At 33.7% G+C, this 13823-nt stretch overlaps 1 protein-coding gene across 1 annotated transcript in view; it reads right to left on the bottom strand.

Moving 5' to 3' along the window:
• Dip-lambda (Dpr-interacting protein lambda) overlaps window positions 1-13823 on the bottom strand; it is a 155918-nt gene that overhangs the window by 67541 nt on the left and 74554 nt on the right. The window lies entirely within an intron of this gene.

Genomic DNA, 13823 nt, shown 5'->3' with positions numbered 1-13823 from the left:
CCCTTTTTCTTGTTAGAGATCCATAGTCAAGCGAGTGGATTTCCATTCTTTCGCCGTTACATTCCGCTCCGCTTTTATCCGCGAATTTTGCTCGCTGCCTTTTTCACCATATTTTTACTCGTCGCATTACTTATCCTTTATTGCGCATTCGCATTTCGCATTTAGCGCTAAATATGGACGGCTGCCTCAATTTTACTGATGTACTACAAAAATTATGTTCGAAGATTAAAAGTCCGACAACTGCGTATAATATTAAATGCACTGTATTTCCGTTTTCATATCTGTATCATTATCTATTCTTCATTTGCTTATACCTTTGTCCCTCTTATCTAGCCTTTAACATTTTTTTTCTTAGCAATATTCTGTGTTGCACGTTTCAGTTTCGTACTTCAACGTCTTCCCTCTCTAGATCCTTTGATATGTCATTCCCGCCTCTCCGAATTCTCACTGCCATTTTCTTGCCCGTCGGCGCATCTTCAATTTTTCATTTCTCGATCGAACGCTTTTTCGTTTCCTGACATTTGCGTTTTCCTCGACCGTTACTCCTTCTTTTATTTCCCAAGCTCTCGTCGATTCGTCTCTTTATTCGATTCTATGGGTTGATAGTTCACAATCGCACCGTTGCACGCGAGTCCATTCTCTCACTTTGTCACCTTTTCATCTGCTTAGTAGCAAAATCTCTTAGCGGTAAGAGAATAAAAAAACAGATACTGTGTTTCTCTCTACTAATTTTAATTTTTCTTTTGTAATGCATTGAAGGCCAAAAATACAGATAAAAATGTTTGAAGAGAAATAACTTTGAAATATTCTCTATCAATATTTTATATTCAACATTTGCAAATAATTAGTTGTATGTAAATTGTAGATAAATATTATTTCTATTTTATAATAGCGAGAGAGTTAAGAGATTTTTCACGACATTTGCTACATTTATGTTCGTTCTATCATTTCACTGGGATTCTCTCTTAACTGCCGCTAATGTAATATTCTGAAATGTCTCAGACGAAAGACCAAACGTTCAGAATACATTTTACGATACACGAAAGTGCATTCCCTTGCAAATAAAAGCGGTTGATGCTTCAACAAGATTGCTTCTCTTCTCATAAGGTTATTATTGCTATTCAACCAGACAATCTGTAATAATATAATCAAAATATTGAACCGCATTACAATGAGAAAATAACAATTGATAAGATAATAACTGCATAAATGCTGAACTGCTACAATTGTAGCATTCATTCTATACAATTTATAGGCAAAAATTTATTATCTAGATATCTAATAAAAATGTACGTACACTCTACACAAATTATATTTGTAGAATACATATTTAATAAACAATTTGTTTGTTATGTATATAAAATATTAATATACAGCGCGATACTCATAAATTTAAGCTGTTTTACTTTTATCATATTATTCACATATATATCGAATTGTCAAATTATACGAGTCTCGCTTAATTAGAGATCCTCTTTGAGATACGCACATATCAAGGACCTAATCGGCACAAAAAATATCAACAAAGAGGTGAGATGAGTCTTGAAGATCCGTCTTTGTCGCGTGCCACTACGTCAATTTTCTGCGGATTTATTGCCGCTCGTAAAATTAAAAATCAAGCGCGCGCGAGAGAATGGGATAGGTCGCGGCTATTACTTGCATGGTAGCACGTACGCACAGCTGATTCATTCACGGGCAGAAGCATGCGATCGCGCCGCATGGGCGCACAAGTCACGCGAGTCGTGCGACCCGACGACAAACGGTTGACAAGCGCAGTCACGTGAGTCTACGGACACAGACGCGTGTGTGGCACGTGAGTCATGTAACGCGATTGAACGACTTGATGCCACGAGCGAACTTGGCCGTACTGATGACCGTACTGGTCAGCAAAAACAGTGTGTTGCGAACAGACTTGCTTTTCTGAATTTATTATATAATATTAGAAAATTAATTATATAAAAATATATATTAATCTTTTAATCTGGCTAATAAATAGTTAATAATTTATTAGGCATGTAAATATTTTTTGAATATTCTCATTAATATGCAGACTAACGTACAAGTCAATTGCCTTAAATCTTGATATGTAACATAGGGTCCTCGGACAATTGCGATGAAATGCATGCGATTGAGCACGCTAAATTACGGTGAGAGTGCTGTCGATACGAGGGAACGGAAGCAGGGGTTTAAATTGATTTACAGTCATACAATCAAAAATGCAAATGGGTAATCAAGCGCGTATTCACGTGTCCACGCCGAATGCCGATGATATGGCATTCGCACCGCGTCGTGATTATACGATATAAAATGATATCAAGCTCGTATGCCGCATTGTCATACTGCACCTCGAGATTGCACTTACTTTCGGAATGTAACAAAATATTTTTTAGAATTGCGAATATTTTTCCTACTTCACATATATTCTCTGTTGTACCCAAAATTAAAATAAATACAAATAATAAAAATATATATGTATACATATATACATGTTTTAAGTAAATAATGCAATTATTTTTTAAAATAGGATAATGTAGATAAATGTAATAAATTATGATAACATGTCTTTGATCTACTACTGTATTTCAAAATCAATGTTTCATAAAGAGTTTAAATATTTTCATTCATAAATATTTCATCTTTGAATTAAAATTGCATTTTATGCATCATCTCTCATCATCGTATTAGGCGATAAATGTGTTTAAACATTTAACAAGCAAAAATTATCTGTACCAATTGATCACTACGATTACAAACCGCAAATATCGAGTAACATTAAATGTTTCTTTCGGCTCACGGTTTGCATGTTGCGTGTCGCGTAGTATTTACATTATACGATTGCGTGGAATAATTTACGCAAATCAACTGGAAAACGAGGAAAGCGATAAATTACCGATTAATTACTATTAAAGAGTACCGTTAAATCAATCAATCGCGCCGTATAATTCGTATTTACGTTTTAATGAGATGAAATATATCGTTCGTTGCATCATCATTGAGAGAGGGGTCTTTTCCCTCCCGCTTTATTGATATTGTTCAGCGCGTGCGCCATGTATGACGATTAAAAATAATATTTTCATACGGTCTTTACGCACAAACAATGCAGCGCCATTATAAAATACATATGGCTTGCACTCTGCATAATTTCTAGTAATTTTAGATCACGATAAAGCTGCATGTTCCAAGAGAAAAAAAGGGGGATTCCCAGTCCACGCGGAGAGAGAGCATACGAGCCTTTTTTAAAGGCTATTACTCGCATGCGTGCGTTTCTTGCGCTACGGTGGGGCCCGTCATTAATTTTATGAGACAATAGGACACCGAGAGAATATAATGCTATATATGCGTGATATGTGTTAAACAAACTTAAACTATTCGAAATTCGGCTGCGCGTATTCCATGCCGAACACTATATTTCCAGTTGATATTATCGGCGCGAGATATATGATATTATTATTCTGTACTTTATTGCAGTTTCGAGGATTTCCCATAAATCTAAACTCTTATCATGCATGCGTGACGCTTCGTGATGAATTTAATGACAACTGTATATTCATTCATCGATGAATGATCGACACATCTGTATCATTGACATTATTGTGTGTATTAATATTATGTAGTAATATTACTTTCTTTACGAGAAAAAAAAAGAATTTAATATATTCCATATCTCTTAGTAGCTAGATTATAGGCGTAAAAATTGCTTCTCGATCCTGAAAGTATGAAACACGGAGGATAATCGTGCTTACGTGTATATGTATGCGAATCGGCGTGATAGTGGAAAACGCGAGATGCATGGGAATTAATTCTGCGATAGCCGCGAGCGTGGCTGCCTCCAGTATCTGTCCAGAATGCGTTATACGTTTTTATTATTTCTCAGGACTCATTGTATCCTGTTATTGATTCCCCCACGGTGCGACGGAGCCCGGCTGCAATTGCAATTGAGGTACTTCCAGCTTTATATATATATATATATATATATATATATATATATATATATTGTATATATCGTATTCTCAAGAGGATACAACTTCATAATAACGCAAATCAAAACGTTCCCCATTATTTGTGCGAAGAATGGTCGATCTTAATGGCTTTAGAGAGGTGCTTTTTGCATCTTCGTATATTATCGATAAATTGGCATAATAGCGTGATATTTATGTAAAACAATGTGCGGCGATAAGAAAAAAATATGCGTTATTATTATGATAAATTGTGAAATGTTCTCGTAGACTGAAAGAATATTCGTTCCATATAATCATACAATTAATGCTATAAAAATTATAATAAAATAAAAAATAAATATTGAAGAATAAAATATATGCGTTCTTATAAAAAAAATATATAACTTTGATTATGTGTGATGTATATGCGTCTCTGAAATGTAAATGTCTGATATATCGATTTGTCAACTTTCCGATTCCAAATTAATGACTATTCGCGCAGGCTATTCTGGTAACGGGGGAAAGTCGAGAATGAAATTTCGAGAGAGAAAAAGTGAGCAATTTTTTTTTAATTGAAGCGTTCCAAAATTGTGCGACGGAAACGCATCGCGAGACAATGGCTACGGCAGCTGCCAATTGTCAACATTGGTTCCCGGCTCTTCGTTCTTCGCCGAGATTCGCCGAGAATTTGAATACCGCCATAGAATCGACGGCGACATCCCGACGCTGCCAGGAAGCTCGTTAGGCATAGCCCCCGGGTTCTTTTTGGGCCCGTACATTGGAGATTTGCGTCTCGATCTGTCTTTTTTTTTCCGACCCGACTTATGTACTAATCATGTGTATATACATATGTAAATATATCGTACACTACGCAATCGTCTTCGAAAACTCTCGCTGAAAGCACATCACTGGTTTTTCCGGCGCAGCTTGCGATTCCACTAATCACGGATGTCTTCTTTTTCGCATCAGCAACGCATTCACCAAACTTTAGTCATATGAATTGAAAAGCTGTAGCTCTAGATTGTCGTGGCTTTATGAATATGGCTTTAAGATATATTCTTTCAAATAATGTATTTTATTTTTAAAACGAGAAGTTTCTAATTAATTAACTAAAAATTCTAAACAGATGTATACTTGTATTTGTATCTTTTACAAAATTATAAACTTTAAATTCAAAGTTGTCTAGAAAGTGTATTCTTCTTTTTATCTATTCTTTTTTAAATCCAAATACATATAGATTTACATCTAAAATAAAAATAAATTTTTTGTTTTTTTTTTAACTATAATGAACAATACGAAAATTGTTTTACTTAACAGTCTGATTGTTAGAGCATTTAATTATGACATATGGATTATTTATGCCAACTTCACGCGTAGATTTCATTACGACAAACTCGTCGGATCACTAACTTGATTTTATTATAGGAATTTCGTTATACCAGGTATTGATTTTCGATCAAACTTCATTAAAGTAAAGCTCCCGTTCTAGTGATTACAAAGAATGCCGTTATACTGATAGGATTTTGCACATTTAATGGAAACGGAAAGATATTAAACTCTTCAGATTCTATTTGATATTTTATCTTCAGTATTAGATATGGATATTCTTCATGTGTATCTATATGTATATATATATATATATATATATATATATATATATATACACTGGCGGATCCTGGGAGGGGTTTGGGGTTAAAATCCCCCCTTGCAAATTAAAAGAAACAGTTTTACTGAATTTGTTTAAAAAATATAATTTAAAAAAACAAACATTAAAGAGCAATCGACGTCAGGATCCGCTAGTGTATATATATAAGTATAAGATACACTGTAAATTATACTCATTACGCATTCAAGGAGTTAAGTTTAGATTAAGTCAGACATAGGACGAAATGATGAGATAATTTCATTGCACGAAAATAATTAGGAAATTTTTTATATCTACATATATAATATATATATATAATATATGTATATATATATATATATATATTATATCTATATAATATATATATATATAATATATGTATATATATATATATATATATTATATCTATATAATATATTTTATATATATATCTATATAATATATATTATATATATATATCTATATAATATATATTATAGCTATATAATATATATTATATCTATATAATATATATTATATAGATTTATATAGATATTATAAAGAATTTCGCCTAATTATTTTCGTACAACAAAATTATCTCATCATTTCGTCGTATGCCTGACTTAATCTATACTTAATTCCTTGAATGCGTAATGAGTATAATTTACAGTGTATCTTATACATACATATTGTATATATTATATAAATATAAAGAATTTCGCCTAATTATTTTCGTGCAACGAAATTATCTCATCATTTCGTCCTATGTCTGACTTAATCTAAACTTAACTCCTTGAATGCGTAATGAGTATAATTTACAGTGTATCTTATACATACATATTATATATATTATATAAATATAAAGAATTTCGCCTAATTATTTTCGTGCAACGAAATTATCTCATCATTTCATCCTATGTCTGACTTAATCTAAACTTAACTCCTTGAATGCGTAATGAGTATAATTTACAGTGTATCTTATATATACATATTGTATATATTATATAAATATAAAGAATTTCGCCTAATTATTTTCGTGCAACGAAATTATCTCATCATTTCGTCCTATGTCTGACTTAATCTAAACTTAACTCCTTGAATGCGTAATGAGTATAATTTACAGTGTATCTTATACTTTTATATATATATATATTTTATATATATATATATAAGTATAAGATACACTGGAAATTATACTCATTACGCATTCAAGGAGTTAAGTTTAGATTAAGTCAGACATAGGACGAAATGATGAGATAATTTCGTTGCACAAAAATAATTAGGCGAAATTCTTCATATCTATATAATATATATATATATATATATATATATATATATATATGCACTGGCGGATCCTAGAGGTTAAATCCCCCCGCCCCCTTGCAAATTAAAAGAAACAGTTTTGCTGAATTTGTGTAAAAAATATAAATAAAGAAAAACAAACATTAAAGAGCTATCGATATCAGGATTCGCTAGTGTATATATATAAGTATAAGATACATTGTAAATTATACTCATTACGCATTCAAGGAGTTAAGTTTAGATTAAGTCAGACATAGGACGAAATGATGAGATAATTTCATTGCACGAAAATAATTAGGAAATTTTTTATATCTACATATATAATATATATATATATAATATATGTATATATATATATTATATCTATATAATATATATTATATATATATCTATATAATATATATTATAGCTATATAATATATATTATATCTATATAATATATATTATATAGATTTATATAGATATTATAAAGAATTTCGCCTAACTATTTTCGTACAACAAAATTATCTCATCATTTCGTCGTATGCCTGACTTAATCTATACTTAATTCCTTGAATGCGTAATGAATATAATTTACAGTGTATCTTATACATACATATTGTATATATTATATAAATATAAAGAATTTCGCCTAATTATTTTCGTGCAACGAAATTATCTCATCATTTCGTCCTATGTCTGACTTAATCTAAACTTAACTCCTTGAATGCGTAATGAGTATAATTTACAGTGTATCTTATACATACATATTATATATATTATATAAATATAAAGAATTTCGCCTAATTATTTTCGTGCAACGAAATTATCTCATCATTTCGTCCTATGTCTGACTTAATCTAAACTTAACTCCTTGAATGCGTAATGAGTATAATTTACAGTGTATCTTATATATACATATTGTATATATTATATAAATATAAAGAATTTCGCCTAATTATTTTCGTGCAACGAAATTATCTCATCATTTCGTCCTATGTCTGACTTAATCTAAACTTAACTCCTTGAATGCGTAATGAGTATAATTTACAGTGTATCTTATATTTTTATATATATATATTTTTTATATATATATATTATATATATATATATATATAAGTATAAGATACACTGGAAATTACTCATTACGCATTCAAGGAGTTAAGTTTAGATTAAGTCAGACATAGGACGAAATGATGAGATAATTTCGTTGCACGAAAATAATTAGGCGAAATTCTTTATATCTATATAATATATATATATATATATATATATATATACACTGGCGGATCCTAGGGGTTAAATCCCCCCCCCCTTGCAAATTAAAAGAAACAGTTTTGCTGAATTTGTTTAAAAAATATAAATAAAGAAAAACAAACATTAAAGAGCTATCGACGTCGTTGATCCTGGAATAAAAGCTAATCATGAAACCCCAAAAATATTAAATAAAATAATTTTGCAAACTCCCCCCCTCCCCTCCCATTATTGACGTCAGGATCTGCTAGTATATATATATATAGTATATATATAGATCTAACTTACAACTTATTCTTTCACAGAATAAAATCTTCAAAATTTCCAGAGTGAAATTTCTACATTTTTATTATATTTAATTAATTTTTAATTTGAAAAATCTTTAGTTGCGATACAGATATGTGTTGTATATACGTATTATATTGTATGTGTTCTCCTTTTTTTCAACCCAACGCTGTAACAATAAGTAATTTTGTACTTTCTAATTAATTTTAACAAAGTTAAGCATTCTAATTTGGCGACTCGTATCGCCAGTTTTAATTTCTCTAGTGTCTAAATCGATCAGACAGCGACATGTGGCAGCCGGCCGACTGGCGGCGTAATGTATACCGTTTGGACCGGGAATGTCCCAGCTGGTCCTGGCATCAGCACGTCGTCTTTCGCTTATCTAACTTCGAGAGGATGTGCAACACGTCGTGCCAAGTCTAGCCGAGCCGCTACCGCATTTGCATCCGAACTCCGCAGCCGCGTCATTCTCCGGTATATAAGAACAACGTCGTAACTCGGTGAAGTCACGGTGACTGCGTATAGACCGGAAATTGAGAAATCTCGGGACAAGAGGGATCGCGCGATTGCGGGACGCGGGACTGTTCTGATGAGGCGGCAGGAAGTGCCGATCCGCTCAGATAAATCCTTCGTTGCAAGCTTGAGAGACGAGAGAGAGAGAGAGAGAGAGAGAGACAACATTCGAGAGAATTTGAAACCGGATCTCGATTTCGACTGAAGAAAGATTCTGATGGTGGGAAGATTGCTACTGTCTCTGGGATGGATTTCTCATTCATGATTTTTCATTCAAACCGCGTCGAGAGCACAGCGGAATTTCAGAAGAGCTCACGCATCTAATCTGCATTAATGTGCCGTACAAAGGAGAAATTTCGCGCGGGATCCCGATTGTGCAAGAATAAATGATTATTCAAAAATGATTGTTCAAAGTCCACCTCAAATCAAGTACTTTTTACAATATTAATTGTTAACTGTATATTATAATCTGTATAGTCATAAATTACGTATGAAAAAATCCGATGAAAAAACACTGACTTAAATATGACTACTTGACAAATTATTATAATATGTTATATATATACTTTTAAAATAATTAAAAGATTAAGGCATGATAATACAAATACATTTCGCATTTAATCGTAAGCTCTGTGATTCTTTTGAATCACAGAGACGGGAGCGAATGCGACGCAAGTCATAGTAAAATATCAGCCCAGATTACGTTAAGATTCAGACGACAGTAGAGTCGTTCCCCGTCGTTACTAATAATTAGGAAAATTAAAGTGATTAATTAAGGTATCATTATTAAAGCGCGTCGCCGATGGATAGGACTTTCTTTATGAACTCTTCACTCGTAGTCCGCCGTGTCTACTTCATTATCACCGGCGAGGATCGTTTAACGAGAAACGGCAGTCCGTGTTATCATTCCCCCTCCGAGTTTATAGAGCCAGTTCTATCTTCTGGCCCGCCGGTAGTCCTTTGACAAGCTCAGTTCGACAGATTAAATCTTTGTCCGTATTCGAACTCTCCGAGGGAAGTCCTTAAAACTGTCTTATAATCGCCACGGAAAAGCGCGCAAGAGATCATTAATCAAGTCCGATAATGAGACAATATCCCAGACATTCGAGCTGCGATAGGAGAATTATATGAGAGCATTGCGACTCGTATCTGCTGTGTCTTCAAAATATATATATAAAATAGTAAAACTTTGTAAGTTTGATTCTTCGCAGTTAAATATCCTGCAAGATTCAAATTATATTTCCTACTTTAACGATATCAAATGATGTATCTTCTAAACTTTTTCACAGCTTATATTTTTATCATACTTTCTTGCAATGTTACTCTTGCATTTTTATAATGTCTTTACAATAATATTTCTTTGCAGTGTAATATGCTTTATAATAGCTTTGATTCACAACTCGAATAATTTTATGATCCTGCGAATCTTCGTACCTTCGAGTAGCTCAATCTCCCTCCCAAGTGAGATAGATGAATCGCGCGCAATGAGGAGAAAACTGAAAAAAAAACGTGCCAAAAAGAATATCCTGAAATCGAGTAGCCGAATGGTCGCAGGAAGAAGCCTCGCTAACGAACATCCTGTCGCGAAGATGCGCGATTCTTCGACCGAAAGCTCTCGCGTGAAAAATTCGCTTGTCAGAGGATGAACAAGAACGACAGAAAATTGCATACACTCCAAAACATTCTAGCAGATTTTACTTTACTCTACGCGTTTCGATATAGTTTCAAGAAGAAGTTTTATCTTTACTCAAGTAATACCTTTTATCCCCGTAGCGCGGTATAATAATGGCATGAAAATCTCTGCCGATATCCTGTCGCTGCATTGATTGTTTCTTGAGCGAAATTGCCTGTTATCTCGTTGCGCGTGAATGTCGGAAACATCGATTCTCTAACGAGAATACTTGCAAAACGCTTCATTGTCGGGCGTACAATGAGAATTTTTTCAGATTAAAAATTAGAATGTATATATAAATTGACGAGAGAAAGAGAGACAAAGATAATTAAATAATCTTCAATTATGAGTATTCCAATAACCATTTTTTTTTTTTTTTTTTCAAGAAAAAAATGTCACAATTATAGGAAGATAGGAATTACGTAAAATGTGACGATAACAGTGTCTGACTAAAATAAATTGCAGTTGAAATAAATAATGTTGAAATGGTCAAAAGTTATTTATACAACACTTATGTGTGTTTTATATCATATCTAATAAATTTTAAACTTGCTTTTCGTTTAAGCGTTTATTTATAAATTTTTAAATTGAATTTTTAATTTTTTATTATTTGAAAAACTGAATTTTTCAATAGTATTCTCCTTCTCCCTATAAATAACACAATTTTGTTCTACTTTTACAAGATTTTTATCACAAATACTTTGTTTACCAGTAGCTCGATTTTACTGCAGAATTACATCAATGCTTTTATTCGAATTCTGGAGAAAGAACGGGATCCACATCTGTTATATTTAGTTTCCGAGAGAGGAAGAGGAAACAAATATGTATCTATTTCGAGAGAATCATTCGAAAACCAAATGATACTATCCTATGTGTTGTTCATGATAGATGCGTTGCCATTTGTACTACCGGGCGGCATTACAAAAAATATGCTATCGAAATCCGCTCCATCGAACTACACCGCGATGCGTTCGACTCTCTTTCCTTTCCAGACACAGAAGCAAGAGAACGCGTTGTTGAAACATAATACTACATGAAAATCTGCGCAGTCGGGCAGAAGTGAAAAATATTTCGATTGTTTGTTTTTTCGCACACAACGGATACGCGTTGTCCAAATTTTCCACACCCAGAACAACTCTGTGTGACAGATGTGTTAGTATAATAATGTACGCGACTTTCACATTTATACGAATTGATAGGCTTTAATTAAAATCTTTTATTGTTTCATAAAATTTAGATACCTTATTTTAATTAATAATAAATATAAAGAATATTTACTACTTATATGTGTGTGTATTTTGCTTTAATTAAAATGTCAGATTAATTTTATAGAGTTATAGAGACATTAATATTGGAATTCTTATTCTATAAAAAAATATAATCACTTTTTGGAGTAAAAATATTTATATACCTAATATTTCCAAAAGAAGGAATTTCTCTAACAAACCGTTCGTGTTGGAAATTGATACATTTTGGCTCTTCCCAGATGTAATTACATCATTTGAATCCCGATGTGACTGTTTTGCTCCTTTTGGGGATCCCAAATGCTTCGATCTCACTTGCTGAATTTGCTCTCAACTTCGAGGATTGCATATGTCTGTATGCGAATGCCATAACGACGCCTTACTAGTGTCTGTGTTTTGTGTGTTAGTACGTGTGTGTCGTAACGTGTCCCGGAACCGCGACACTCTAAAGCCATTAGTGTTATGTCCTCCACGCGTCACTGTTCGCAGCTGCATAAGATACTTTGCAAGGTCCTTCCACATTATTTTTTTTACGAAGATGTACGTTGTGCGAAAAATAATTCGTAAAAAAATGCAAAGGAAAATTCAAGACGGAAGTAAGAAAATGCATGCTGTTTCTGTCACTAATGAATTATATTGGGTAGTTCGAATAATCCTGACTGCATATTTGACAGATTCGAGGCGAAACAATGTCAACAACACGCGTGTCACATTCGAAAGCTTTAGATCGTTGGACACACTATTTTCAAACATTAAAAATTAAAACTTCTCTCGGCATTTACAATCAACTTTTAGTCACGCGCGTCTTGTACGGTAGGATAAGATAGAGAATGGGAAGATTTGTGCAGGAATGAGCGATTACGTATGTGACTCTATATTTGCAATTCCGTTCGCAGAGAGAGAGTTGAATATTCTCTGACCGCGAGCTCTTCCTCTGAATTTGAACTGCAAGGGAAAAGCTCACGTAAAAGCGAAAAATACTCTCCTAAGCTCGCGTCTTTACGTAGATCCTAATTAAATCGCTATTACACGAAGGCTGCAAAGCGCGGAATCTCTTGCCGCTAGAACTACGATTTTCACAGCGATCTCCAAATCTGCCGACCTATACTTTATCGACCATTATATTCGGAGAACTATGATATGATAATCCATGCGAAAGATGGAACGACTCGTGCGGCAAGATAATACCACAAGAGAAAACCGAAGAATTGCGCACGGATGACAGATTATGCATGTGCGTGTGTAGATGTGTGGATGTATGAGTGTCTGCGCACGCGCATCGTTGAAGGGTTTGTAATTTTAACCATTGAAAGCTCACAGACTTCTCATCGTCATATTTATTCTAATTTGAGAAAGGGGGCAAAAATTACTTGCGGCATATCTCACATCTTTACGAATCCTAACTAAATATTCTTATCTAAATATGTACCACCAACAAAAATAATCCCCACATATTTAACTAACGTAAAATAATATTTGGCCGCATGTATTATTAATTATATTTGTCATACATCTCCATATCTTAAAATATAATTTCAATTCCGAAATGCCATATGATAATCTATCGCAAGAAACTTATATATGATATAACGATAGATGAAACAACGATTAGTAAAAGATATGTTTGTATATGTGCATACATGTGTACGTATCTGCGAGCTTGTGGGGCTCTATCCATGGATAGCTCGGACCCTCTTACCACAACTGTTCCTCTAATCTGAACTGCAGACTCCGTGAGCGGTTCGATGACTTCGATGGCCTCGTTAGAGCGGCGGATTGACTTCCTCCAACTAGCTGTCGAACTTTCGACGAGATACAGACTTTTGGGCCAATTCCCTCGGCTAGCTGCGGTTACCGGGTCCGCGAAATGGCGTAGTTTACCCGCCGCCACCGCCGTGGATGCACGGATCCCAGAAGACGAGTATCCCGAAATGCCAGCTCGGAAAGCTCGACAATCGACGCGCCCGATTGATCCCATAAGCGGCCCCGGGTTTTACGCGCGAGGCAAATCG

Source organism: Prenolepis imparis, unplaced genomic scaffold (genome assembly GCF_030444845.1).
Source record: "Prenolepis imparis isolate NDT839.2.m4 unplaced genomic scaffold, iyPreImpa1.0 SCAF_1, whole genome shotgun sequence".
NCBI lineage: Eukaryota > Metazoa > Arthropoda > Insecta > Hymenoptera > Formicidae > Prenolepis > Prenolepis imparis.
This window is presented reverse-complemented; position numbering and strand designations above follow the sequence as displayed.